Source organism: Solanum verrucosum, unplaced genomic scaffold, assembly GCF_900185275.1.
Source record: "Solanum verrucosum unplaced genomic scaffold, falcon-dt-bn FXZP01000261.1, whole genome shotgun sequence".
Taxonomy (NCBI): domain Eukaryota; kingdom Viridiplantae; phylum Streptophyta; class Magnoliopsida; order Solanales; family Solanaceae; genus Solanum; species Solanum verrucosum.
In genome coordinates this window covers 7,278,266-7,289,955 of record NW_026019969.1, presented here as the reverse complement: position 1 = coordinate 7,289,955, position 11,690 = coordinate 7,278,266, and the positions used below count along the sequence as shown (strand labels likewise).

Below are 11,690 nucleotides of genomic sequence, written 5' to 3'. Positions count from 1 at the left end.
TAAGTTAATGATTTGTATTATTATATTATTATAATAAATTAAATATATTATTAAGTTCATAGTACCTTTTATCAGTTATTATTATTATTATTATTATTATTATTATAAAATTATTATATTTTAAATTATCCGCACAACACGCGAGCACGTATACTAATATAATATAATAATAGGGGAGGAAGACACAAGATAATGCTCGATGATAAACAACTTTTGAAAAGAAAAGCTTAAAAAAGAGAGTTTGACCCGTCTTTAATAGTAGACCATATATCATAAAATAATGGCATACAACTTATGTTTGCACAATGGAAAAAAAGCATAAGATTATGAAAATTAAACTCCTCCTGAGGGACCTAGCTATATATATACACTCATTTCAAATCACTCACGTCCATTCTTTCCTTTAATTAAAATTAAATTCTTGTTAAGAAATATGGATTTTTCAAAAGGATTTCCCTAATATAATTAGGGGACAGCGCTAAACGTTAAAGGACGAAAGTTATAAAAAGGAAATTACTTATATAAAGATAAGAACATGAGTGAAGCAATTAAATATACACCACAAACATGTTGACACGGCAATTAAAGTAAAGTGTATTAACTATTTAAATTTAGTTTCAAGTTGATGAATTCATTTTTTAAAAAACAGAAATTATTGTCGTATGGTGGCATGGTTTTTATATTAACAAATTAATTAAAAATTACTAAGCTAGGGGTGCATAGTGTCATGACCTGCCACTTTGTGCTTCAAATTTGACATAAAAATAAAAATAAAGAATGTAGAGCTATGGAGAGGTTAGTGAAAGACTCTAGAATTTCTTAGATCTTTTCGTTAAACACCTTAGAATGCCTTAGAAAATATTTTAGAAAACTTTAGACTAGTAGAAAATTCTAGAAAAGGGACTAGATTGTAAATAAGTAAAGACTTGTGTAATAATTATTATTTACACTTTAGCTCCTAGAAAATAGTATAAATAGAGGGTTCTCATTTGTAAATCATTCAACAAAGTGTAAGCATTTCATAAGCAATACAAAGCTTTCCTCCAAAGCTTTGTAAGTCTTTCTTTACATTTGTAAATCATTTAAAGATTAGTGAAGTAAGTTGTCAAGTGCCCTACGGAGCTTTAGTGAGACTCTAAGTCCATGACAATAGACTTGACCCAATGTTCCAATTTTTTTTTTACTTTTTGCTCTAATTTGTTGTCAATGATTGCTCAAGAAAGAAGTTCATGTAGAAAACATATAAGTTAACGAGATCACCACAGAGAAAAATATTGCTTAGCATCTCAATGGGATCATTTACATACAAACTATTTCTTTATTTGTTTATATCGAAGGAACTCTATTCGTATGAAATCTAGTATGTGAGATTCCAAGGTTATCAATGAAAGATAAGCATGTGCAAATTGTTACTTCCATATATAATTAAATATCTTATTTTTCACATATCCTGATAAATTAATGCAGAAGTAAATTATAAAGTAGTCCAATGGAAAGATCTTTTCGAATTGATATTCCATCACTTTTAAGTTAGGTAATTCCTCAAAAGATTCCAATAGAATTTCCAATAAAATTTCACATTTCTTGGGCAATTTTTTCACCAATGAAAGTGTGGTGCATAGATTTTTTTTTTTTTTAATCATCAATAGGACAACTAACCACCTCGAAGCCAAAGGGGCAAAAAAATTTGCTAAAAATTCTGAAAGGGCACATCAATTTTTTTTAAACCAAAAGGGCAAAATCGCTTCTGACAAAGCGATTTTTCTCTGACACAATATTAACGCCGTTACTCTGTTAAAAATAAAAATCGCTGCTAAAAGCAGCGATTTTATCCAAAAATTTTGCTTTTTTCCCATTAAATCACTGTCACAAACAGCAATTTTTAGTCCACTTTTTTTTTTCCTTACATCGCTGCAGGGGCAGTGTTCTATCTAATAAGTCCTAATAAGTCAACAAAGGACTTATTAGGAAGTTTAGTTTGTCGGCAGATATAATTAACGCTTGATATATCTTGAAAACTATGATAAAAATCAATTAAATTAACACTTATGTGGTCCATTGTACTTGATGACGATTTTACTTCTCCTTTTCCTTGCAATGTGTGGCCCTATCTATTTTTTCTCAAAGCCTAATTGACTCCCTACCTTCAAAGCCATCATTTTGCTTTAAAGGTATAACCCCTTTAAGATTTCTCTTCCGTAATAGAATTCAAGAATTTATATGCAATTGTTGTCCTTTTCCTTGCAATGTGTGCCTTGTCAGAGGTTTTAAAATAATAATAAAAAAATTAATAAAATCGCTGCCACAAAAAAAATATTTTTTTCTTATTAAAACGCTGCCATATGATCGATTATAGTTTTTTTTTCTTAAAAAAACCAAATTCGAGAAAAATGTTGCCCCTGCAGCGATTTAAGGAAGAAAAAAAATTGGACTTAAAATCGATTTTAATGAAAAAAAAGTTTTGGACGAAATCGCTGCTAGGACAGCGATTTTTATTTTTAACGGAGTAACGACATCAATATTGTGTCAAAGGAAAATCGCTTTGTCGGAAGCAATTTTTCCCTTTTAATTTAAAAAAAAAATTGATGTGTCCTTTCGAAATTTTTGACAATTTTTTTTACCCTTTTGACTCTGGACTCTTAATATCATATTCAATGTCAAATCTATAACAACAATAATACTATCATTAAAAGACGAGTTTCTTTATCTCCACCCATCTAATATCATTGTTAGTGTCAAATCTATAACAACAATAATAATATCATTAAAACGAATTTCTTTATCTCCACCTTAAAAAGACATTTAGAAAGGTTGCTGGTTATATCCATCCATAACAAAGTGACATATTTTAAAAATAACATACGGTGATAGTGACGCTTTGGGAAAAATTATAAACAAATAGTTAAATATTATTGTAGAACAATCGCATCAAAATTGGTTTGAAGCAATATTTAGAATTATTGGATGTACATATAATTTTCATTTAATAGTGAATGACAAGTTTCTTTTATTTTTGAAATCGACCAAAAATGAATTAGTCTTAGGTGTGTTGGGATATATTATATGATGAGGATTTATTTGAAAATGAAGAGTTTTTCCTTTGGAAACTCTGAAAATCAAGTATTTTTCGCTAGAAAACTCTTTATTGACTTATATAAAATATAAGAAAAAATTATCTAAATACACGAACTTATTTTACCATATTTCTAAAATTTCGTATCATTTGAAAAAATTACAAAAATTCCTACTCTCTCTTATTCTCTGATACATATTTACATGATGTATCGGTCAAACACATTACTTTACGCGATGTATCAATCGGATACATCACTTTACACGATGTATCGGGACGTAATACATCATTAAACGCGATGTCTCGAGACGTAATACATCACTATATGTGATGTATCGAAATGTTGAGCGGTGTATTCGAAATTGAAATGCGATGTATCGGGACGTTTTTGGGATGTATTTGCATTCCACCAAATTTAAGAGATTTTTGTAATTTAAAAAATGATAGAGATATAATGTAATTAATTCTTAACACTATGATATTTGTGTAAAATTCTCATTATTAAATCTAAACTAATCAGCCATTCGTTGGGATAAACGACGTCGAATGTGTATAGCTCGTATGCAAGAGATATTGAAATGGAGAAAATTATGAGCGGAAATGATTGAATATACACGTGGTGTATTTTATAGGTCAAAAAAGTTTTTGAAAATATATTTTATCGGAAAGAGAACGTTTTAAAAATGTGGAAAATGACTTTTCATGTTGAATTGTGTCTTATGACTCCTTTCTACTCTTCAACGCATCTCATCTTCATTCCATCCCATTCCCACCAGGCCACCACCCCACTTCCCTATAGTAACACAATATTCCATATTATTTATCTAAAATATATATAAATATTTTTAGAATACTTTTTTTACTTACATATCAAATATAATACAAAAGAATGAGTAAAATATTCATCTATTTTTTCTGAAAAATATTTATCATGAGAATCGTTTCCTTTCTACCGAACATACACATCCATAGGCCACAGCCCATATTTAATAGTATATTATTGAATATAGATAAGACATATAAAACAAAATACATCTTTGTTTTACTTTAGAACTGAAGGATTTTTTTATTTAATAATTGAGAGTAATTCGTATAAAAGAGAACTGATCTATATGAAGTAGTTTTATTAGCATCTCTTTCTAGGGAGTTAACAACAAAGGAAGGAGATGCTTCAAAAATATAGAACCGATATGATTTGAAAAACTTGCGAATAATCCATATGATCCGAAAGGTAAATGGTTTTATTCATATATTGTCCAATACACAAATTGGAAGAAATTAATTTTAGTACTTGTTACAATTACAACTCCAATTCCTCATATTTGGAGTTTAGTTTTGGCTAATTCTGATCATTAGAGTTGGGTAATTGTAATTCCAAATCAATTGATTTACATTTACTCAACTGATTCATCTTCTCTTTATTTACTTCAATATCCTCTGCATTTGTCTCCATCTTTTTGCCCCACAAAAATCCGTAAAGCCCAGCCACTACTATGATTGACCCTACAACTCTGATATATTTCAACAAATGATCAAACAAATGCTAAATGTTTTACAATATTTTTTTTAATAGTAATTAGCTTACAATATGAAAATAAAGTATTTGGCTTTATATGCTTACACTCCAAGGTATAATTTCTCACGAAGCAAAGTCCAACTGAGAAATGCAGAAATAACCAATAATAACGGATTGAACATCGAGACATATAAAGGACCTTTTTTCTCGATGCACCATGAGCTCAGGAAAAATACTAAAGATGTACTCACAGCTCCCTGTTTTCAACATTAAATAAAACTTATCATGATCATAAACAAATTACTCCATATGATACTTTCTAGTCTTCCTTTAATTAATCAAAGAAAAAGTGAATTTCGTAGCTTGTAATTGAATAGGATAAGTTATCCATAATTTTAGCATGTTAAATTATACTTTTTCTGTCCCAATTTACGTGGATTTTTCGTTTTTCAAGATTCAAACAATTTAAGTTTGATGTGCATGAAATCTTAAAAATATTTGTAAACTACGTAAAAAGTAGTATAAGTCACAATAATTGACAATTAAAAAGATAAATGCAAAATTTAGTGTCAAAGATATAACTTGTTTGAATATCGAAATCTGAAAGATACCACATAAATTGAGACAGATGGAGTACTATATATAAATTTGTTATATAAGTAAGTTATTAAATAAATAAGCAAAGCTAGAGTCGTACATTATAGACCACAGAGAGAGCTCTAATGGGGTTTAAAGCCCATTCAGAAAGTTTAGGGACGATGCAAAAGCCAATAATGACACTCTCCACACTTGCCATTAAGCACATCAAAGTTATGCATGTATATGGAGCTGCATACTTCTCATTTACCTTTGTCTAATTTAACAAACAAAAAGATTTGTTAGAACTAAAGTAGTACTAGTTTTTTTACTTTTCAAAAAATTAGAGCTGTGTGTGGATGGTGTATATAGTAGTATATATTACCTGAATGATTAACCAAATGGCATAAGTAAGACTGCATACCATAAGTAAAAAAGGTCCTAAAAGGAAGTTGGAATGGGAAGAATTGACATCTTTGCCTGTATTTTCTGCAAATTTCCAGTGAAATCCTAACTGACCAATCACAACTTTTCCATGATATAATGACAATAACATTGCACCTCCAACGCATACTATTGTACCCCAAAACTTAGCTTGTCCTGCTATACTTCTTAATCCCAATTTTTCAATCCTGCACCCACAAAATTAAAATTATTTATCTATTAGAGTTTAAGTTTTGTGCACCGTCGGTGTATGAAATTTCTACACCATCAGGTACTTTTAATGAAATTTAACCATAGTAATTTATTTAATAAAATAACAATAATTATAAAAAGGAAAAAAAAAAGAATATCAACAGTTGAGTCCTACTTGGATTCTAATCATATTTATTTCTATAACTAAATTATTTTCTTTCCATACTTAAATACAATATTGAGTTTTACCGTATGTTTTCCCAGAATCATGCTTATGTAGTTCTTCAAAGCTTCAAAACTTGTGAATTTGCTAAGTAATAATTTTTAAAGGCATCAGGCGATTTTGAAACTTGACAAGCTTCTTCTACCTAGTGGTATGTCGCTATACAATTAGAACAAATTTCACATTTTAAAGTATATAGTGGTATCTTGGATCTTCCATTAAATAATGTCATTCTGCTAGTTTTTTCAAAACTTGTGCACACCAATTTGGCAACCTATCTAGTGCTTCCGTGCTAGCCTCATAAGAGATGCTTGCTTTTGAACTTCTTCAGTTATATTCAACGAACTACTTTTGTCTTGTCCATAGAACTGGATACTAGTAGTACTAATAATGTTCTGTTCCACAGTCAATCAGAGCTCTCTTGAACCATACTCATCAGCCAAACGAGCTAGGTCATCAATGTTGTTTGCTTGGACACGACCCATTGGAATGTGAAGGACGATAAAGTTGTAGCCATCTTGTTTCTCTGGAAAAAATTTCTAGACTACCTTATGATTTATGTCATATTTCTATCTTCACAATAGTCAACAACAATGCATATAAAGCTCCTCTTATCCATTCAAACAACATGTATATTACATGGTGTAAAAGAAATGGAAGATGATTTGAAGAGCAAAAAAGAGACGTTTTATGATTTCAAATATAAATGTATTCAGAATTTGTACAATTGTATGAAATGAAATGAAATGAAATTTTATACAAAATATGAAAGACTGAAATTAAAATTTATGTAATGTATTACGTCCAGATCTTTGTACTTGTTCTGGTGCCATTTTGGAAATGAAGAGAAAATTCATAGACTGATGATACTATTAGCAGCTGGTGAGAGAGGAGGAAGAGAGAAAAAGCTCAACAACATCTGGTGTATCACAGGGGCCTGCACACCGAAGTAGTATCATTTTCTTGCGAGTATCCTACATTAACTATCATGTGTTTCCTAACTATTTATCAAAACACGCCTCGAAATTAATGAGTCTTATTTTAAGCAGCAAAAAATCTTCATATACCTCCCAAATACAAGTCTATCAATCTCTAAAGGGTAAAATGAACAGGAAAGCAAAAAATAAATTCAACTACTCTATTTTTTTATAAGAAAATCCAAGCAACTACAAGTCAGCAGCAATTAGAATTCAGTATGTACTTAATCTTCTTATTAGGCCTCAACTGGTTGTTGTGTCCACACTTCTTCTTGCGGCAGTTGATAGCACGAGGATGCAACCGAGCATAGCACTTGCGGCATATCAGTACCAGATGTAATCAGAAACCTAAAGTATGTAGTAAAAATATTTTTTGTTTGATGAGGATCAACCACACAGTAAAAATAAACAAAAGATAAGAGACGATCTCATATCCAAGAGAACCTGCTAGACAAGGAATCTATTTTGTCCAAACAAGAGATGATCCAGTAACTAGAAAAAAATCAACAATGTAATAAAATCATATACACTAGCAAACTCAGTTCATTGATCAACATGCTTACATGTTGATTATGTCCAAATACTAATACTGTCTTTACACAATAAACACATCAAAATAAACTATGAAAGGACTATTTAGAATTAAAAAACAGAGAAAAACTAATAAATCTAAATCTAAAGAACTATTTCTTCCTCTTTCCTTCTTATTCTCAAAGCTCCAAATCTTCTATCTTTTTACTCACTAACTAGGACGATATTGTTGGAATGGAGTTGAAGCCGCTTTCATCAAATTCTGATAAGAGAATAATAATTCATCAACACGCATCTTATCATGTAAACAATATATACACGACATGATTAAAGAAAGAGCAATTCTTACTGTAAATGAGGTGGCATAAGCACAACCAGCGTTCTCAACATATTCTTGATAAAATTCTGAATAAGCATTAATGTTTGAACTACAAATGTAATTTTAGAAGTTATTACAAAAGTAATCCCAATAGAAATAATATGCATCATGCTAAGTGAAATTACCTTGTTTCCTTTCTCTTAAGTTTCACACTTTTCGTTTGCCTTTTTTGCTTTTGAGAAGATCTTCTTTTAATTTTTGGAGACGAAACTTTTTTGGTCTTCTGAGTAACTTCTAGAAAACCTCTCATCCTCAAAGATCTCGGGCGCCCTTTAGTTGTTGCTACCGGAGGGTCATGCAAAGTAACATCTTGACTTTGTTCACATGAGTTTATTTCCTAATCTTTCTCACTAACTTGACCACCTGATAGACAATCTTCCTCAGATTCATAAGAAAGCTCATCAAGTTCTCCACACAATTGCAATAATCTTTGATGCGCAAATTGATAATGTTTTTCAGACTTTGTAGCTCGTTCAGATAATCCAATAGAATGCATCATAATGTTATTAAACCACAAAGTAGAAGGTTTCAAAGTTTGTGTTACGTTTGAGGGGTCATTAGCTTTTTCTTTGGTTGCGTTTCTTGTCCATCGATCTAATAAATAATACATTGGAAGTGAGTGAATCTGTTTTTTTATAAATACCATTAGTACATGTCTACATAGAATTCCCATGAACTCGAACTTGTGACATGAACAAACAGCTCTTTTCAATGCAAGATCTAGACTAACGATATATGCTGGCCTTTGTCTTTGAAGCTGATGTACTTTATAGATGTTTGCTCCATCCTTGACCTCAATCTTTTCGGCGATAAATTTTTGAGACTGAATTAGTTCTTCTTGAAAAATCTGAAACATTTTTCTTGTATATTCCTTCGCTGCTTCATCTTCCATAGGATACAAAGTTTTCAAGATAGGTCTTGAATGTTTTGTCTTGTAATCCTTCTCCCTTACTTTATCATATCTAGCGTCAATAGCCTTATCATATTGCACCACAAATACACTCATTGGAGTACTAGAATTCAAATAATCTTTAAAAAATTTGTTCATACTCTCACTTCTTTGACTTGTCGACATGCCTGCACAAAAAGTGCTACGCACATATGCCGGTATCCATTTTTCCATTTTGACCGCAAAAACTTTTGACTATTTGGAGATGCAAGTTCATGATTGTGCTCAGCAACAACCCTACAAACAACCCATTTATCTTCTCCTTTCTTCGACATATATAACAACGCTTTGCATCCTTCTCTAGTTTCATCTTGTGGTTTATTGCTTTCTAAATTTTTCTTTGAACGAAATCCTTGCTTCGAACAAACAAATTCTTGACCAATTATTGATTTATCTTTCCTTGATTTAGTCATACGACCACGGCGCACACTAAAACCATTACTATGAGCATAATCAAGATAAAACTTAAATGAATCATCAAGAGACTGAAACTCCTTACTAATGTAGGGAGCTTTTGAATTTTCCACACCTATATCGGAAGCAGTTTGTCCAGTTCCCTCCATGTCACTTTCTTCTAATAGAACTTCAACTCCTATATTTTGCACATCTACATTTGATTTTTCCATTAATCCTGCAAAATACAATTAAGAAAGTTAGATAGCTTACAATAATGAATCTGCTCATATATTTTTCAACACTTCAATTATAAAACATATTCAATATTAATGAAAGTTCAATCAATAAACTCCTTCCCAACATTCTAAAGAGCAGAGCAAACGTATTGGGGACAATATAAAAACACTTTAAGATACAATATTCACCTCTCATGAGACTATATTCACTTATTTTTAGTACATTGAAATTCTTTTGCTCATGAAGATATTGTTCAAAAGAGGCTTTTTTATGCTGGCAAACGAGAAAAAAAATGTGAAATTTGTTCATATTGTATAAGAACGAACCACTAAGTAGAAGAAGCTTGTCAAGTTTCAAAATCGCCTGATGCTCTAAAAATTATTTCTTAGCAAATTCACAAATTTTGATGCTTTGAAGAACTACATAAGCATGATCCTGGGAAAACCTACGGTAAAACTCAATATTGTATTTAAGTTTGGAAAGAAAATAATTTAGTTATGGAAATAAATATGATTAGAATCCAAGTAGGACTCAACTGTTGATATTCTATTTTTTTTCTTTTTTATAATTATTGTTATTTTATTAAAATAAGTTACTATGGTTAAATTTCATTAAAAGTACCTGATGGTGTAGAAATTTCATACACCGACGGTGCACAAAACTTAAACTCTATTTATTAATCATGTTCCAATTTGATTTTTTATTTTACTTTTGAATATTTGTAGAGAAAATACAATTAATTACCCCAAGGGTACGGCTATGATAAATGTGAAAGCTGGGATTAGATTATCAATGGCAGAAGCAATCGTTGGAGTTGAATTCGTCAAGCCGATGAACCATGCATATTGGTTCGCTGTTATCCTGCCATTAAAAAAAGAGAGTGAAATTTCGAGTGTATAATTATATACAACAACTACGGGGGGTTTCTTGATCATGGTCAGTTAAGGCTAAAGTTTCATTAAAGAATTTTTTTCACGGTAGAACCTCAAATAATTCGTTTCTCACTTTTCCATTGTGTAACTCACATGCCACGTACGTGGATTTATTATTTCAAATAGAAAAGAAAATTCTTACCCGAAAATAGAACACAAAAATATCTGGAAAAGAACAGTGATTGTCAACTTGGATTCATTTTTCCTGTCAAAAAACAAGATGCATGAGTAAATAAAAAAAAGCTGATTCAAGAGACAATTATGATAAAATATTATGTTTTCGATTTCCAATTGCAGGGACAAAACCCATCAATTAATTTGCCAAGAAAAGAAAATTCATCCTTAAAAAAAATGTGTCTCAACTCTCACTCTCACCCTGTTGGTTTTGGGATCTTGATAAATATGGACTTGTGTTGCATAAAACTTATTAAAAAGAGAAATGTGCATTAGTGTGAATTTTGCTGTTTTGAACATGAGATACCTCTCAAAGTAGAAAGCAAATGGAGCTATGGAGATAGTTGCAAAAATAGGCCTATAAGCTGACTGAACAAAAGGATTCATGCCACCATCCATCACTAACTTTGATATTATTATCATTCCGGCAAACCCTAATTGCACAATCACCATTACCACAAAAGCCAACAATTCATTCCCCATTTTCTTCCTTCTTGATTGATCGATCGATCGATCGCCCAAATTAAACACTAGTACTTCCAATAGTACTTTAATGGCTGCACAAGCTCTACCAAGTCAGAATCAAATTCTTCCTTCAAGGCCAAAGGGAGGAGAATGATGGTGATTTGTGTACGATAATAGGCGTAAGGAACTATATATTTATAGGAGGGTACTGGACTAGCTAATTAGTATTACAAATATATTAAGGAACTATTCCCTATCTGCTTCACTTTGATAATTACTTGTAGTTCTTATTAAAAATAATTGTCATTTTTTAATGGATCGAATTAAGGGAGTATTCGAAGGAGAATAAATGTTACTATTTTCGGAGCGACCACATTTATACACGCATGTATATAATTTTATAATATAACAACTAGATGGTGTACATTTGTCATCATAAAAAGTTGGGAAAATGGCTTAATATACCCTTTAACTTTGTCATTTAGAACTGATATACCCTCGTTATGAAAGTGACTCATATATACCCTTATCGTTATACAAATGGCTCACATATATCCTTAATATTACAAAAAGAACTCACATATACCCTTCATCTTACGGAAGTGAGAAAATTAGTTTTAAATTTA

The 11,690-nt window shown here is 30.9% G+C and overlaps 1 pseudogene; it reads right to left on the bottom strand.

The window, feature by feature from the left end:
* Positions 1-4,389: 4,389 nt before the first annotated feature.
* LOC125816775 (WAT1-related protein At1g09380-like) lies at positions 4,390-11,102 on the bottom strand (annotated as a pseudogene).
* Between the last annotated feature and the right edge of the window lie 588 nt (positions 11,103-11,690).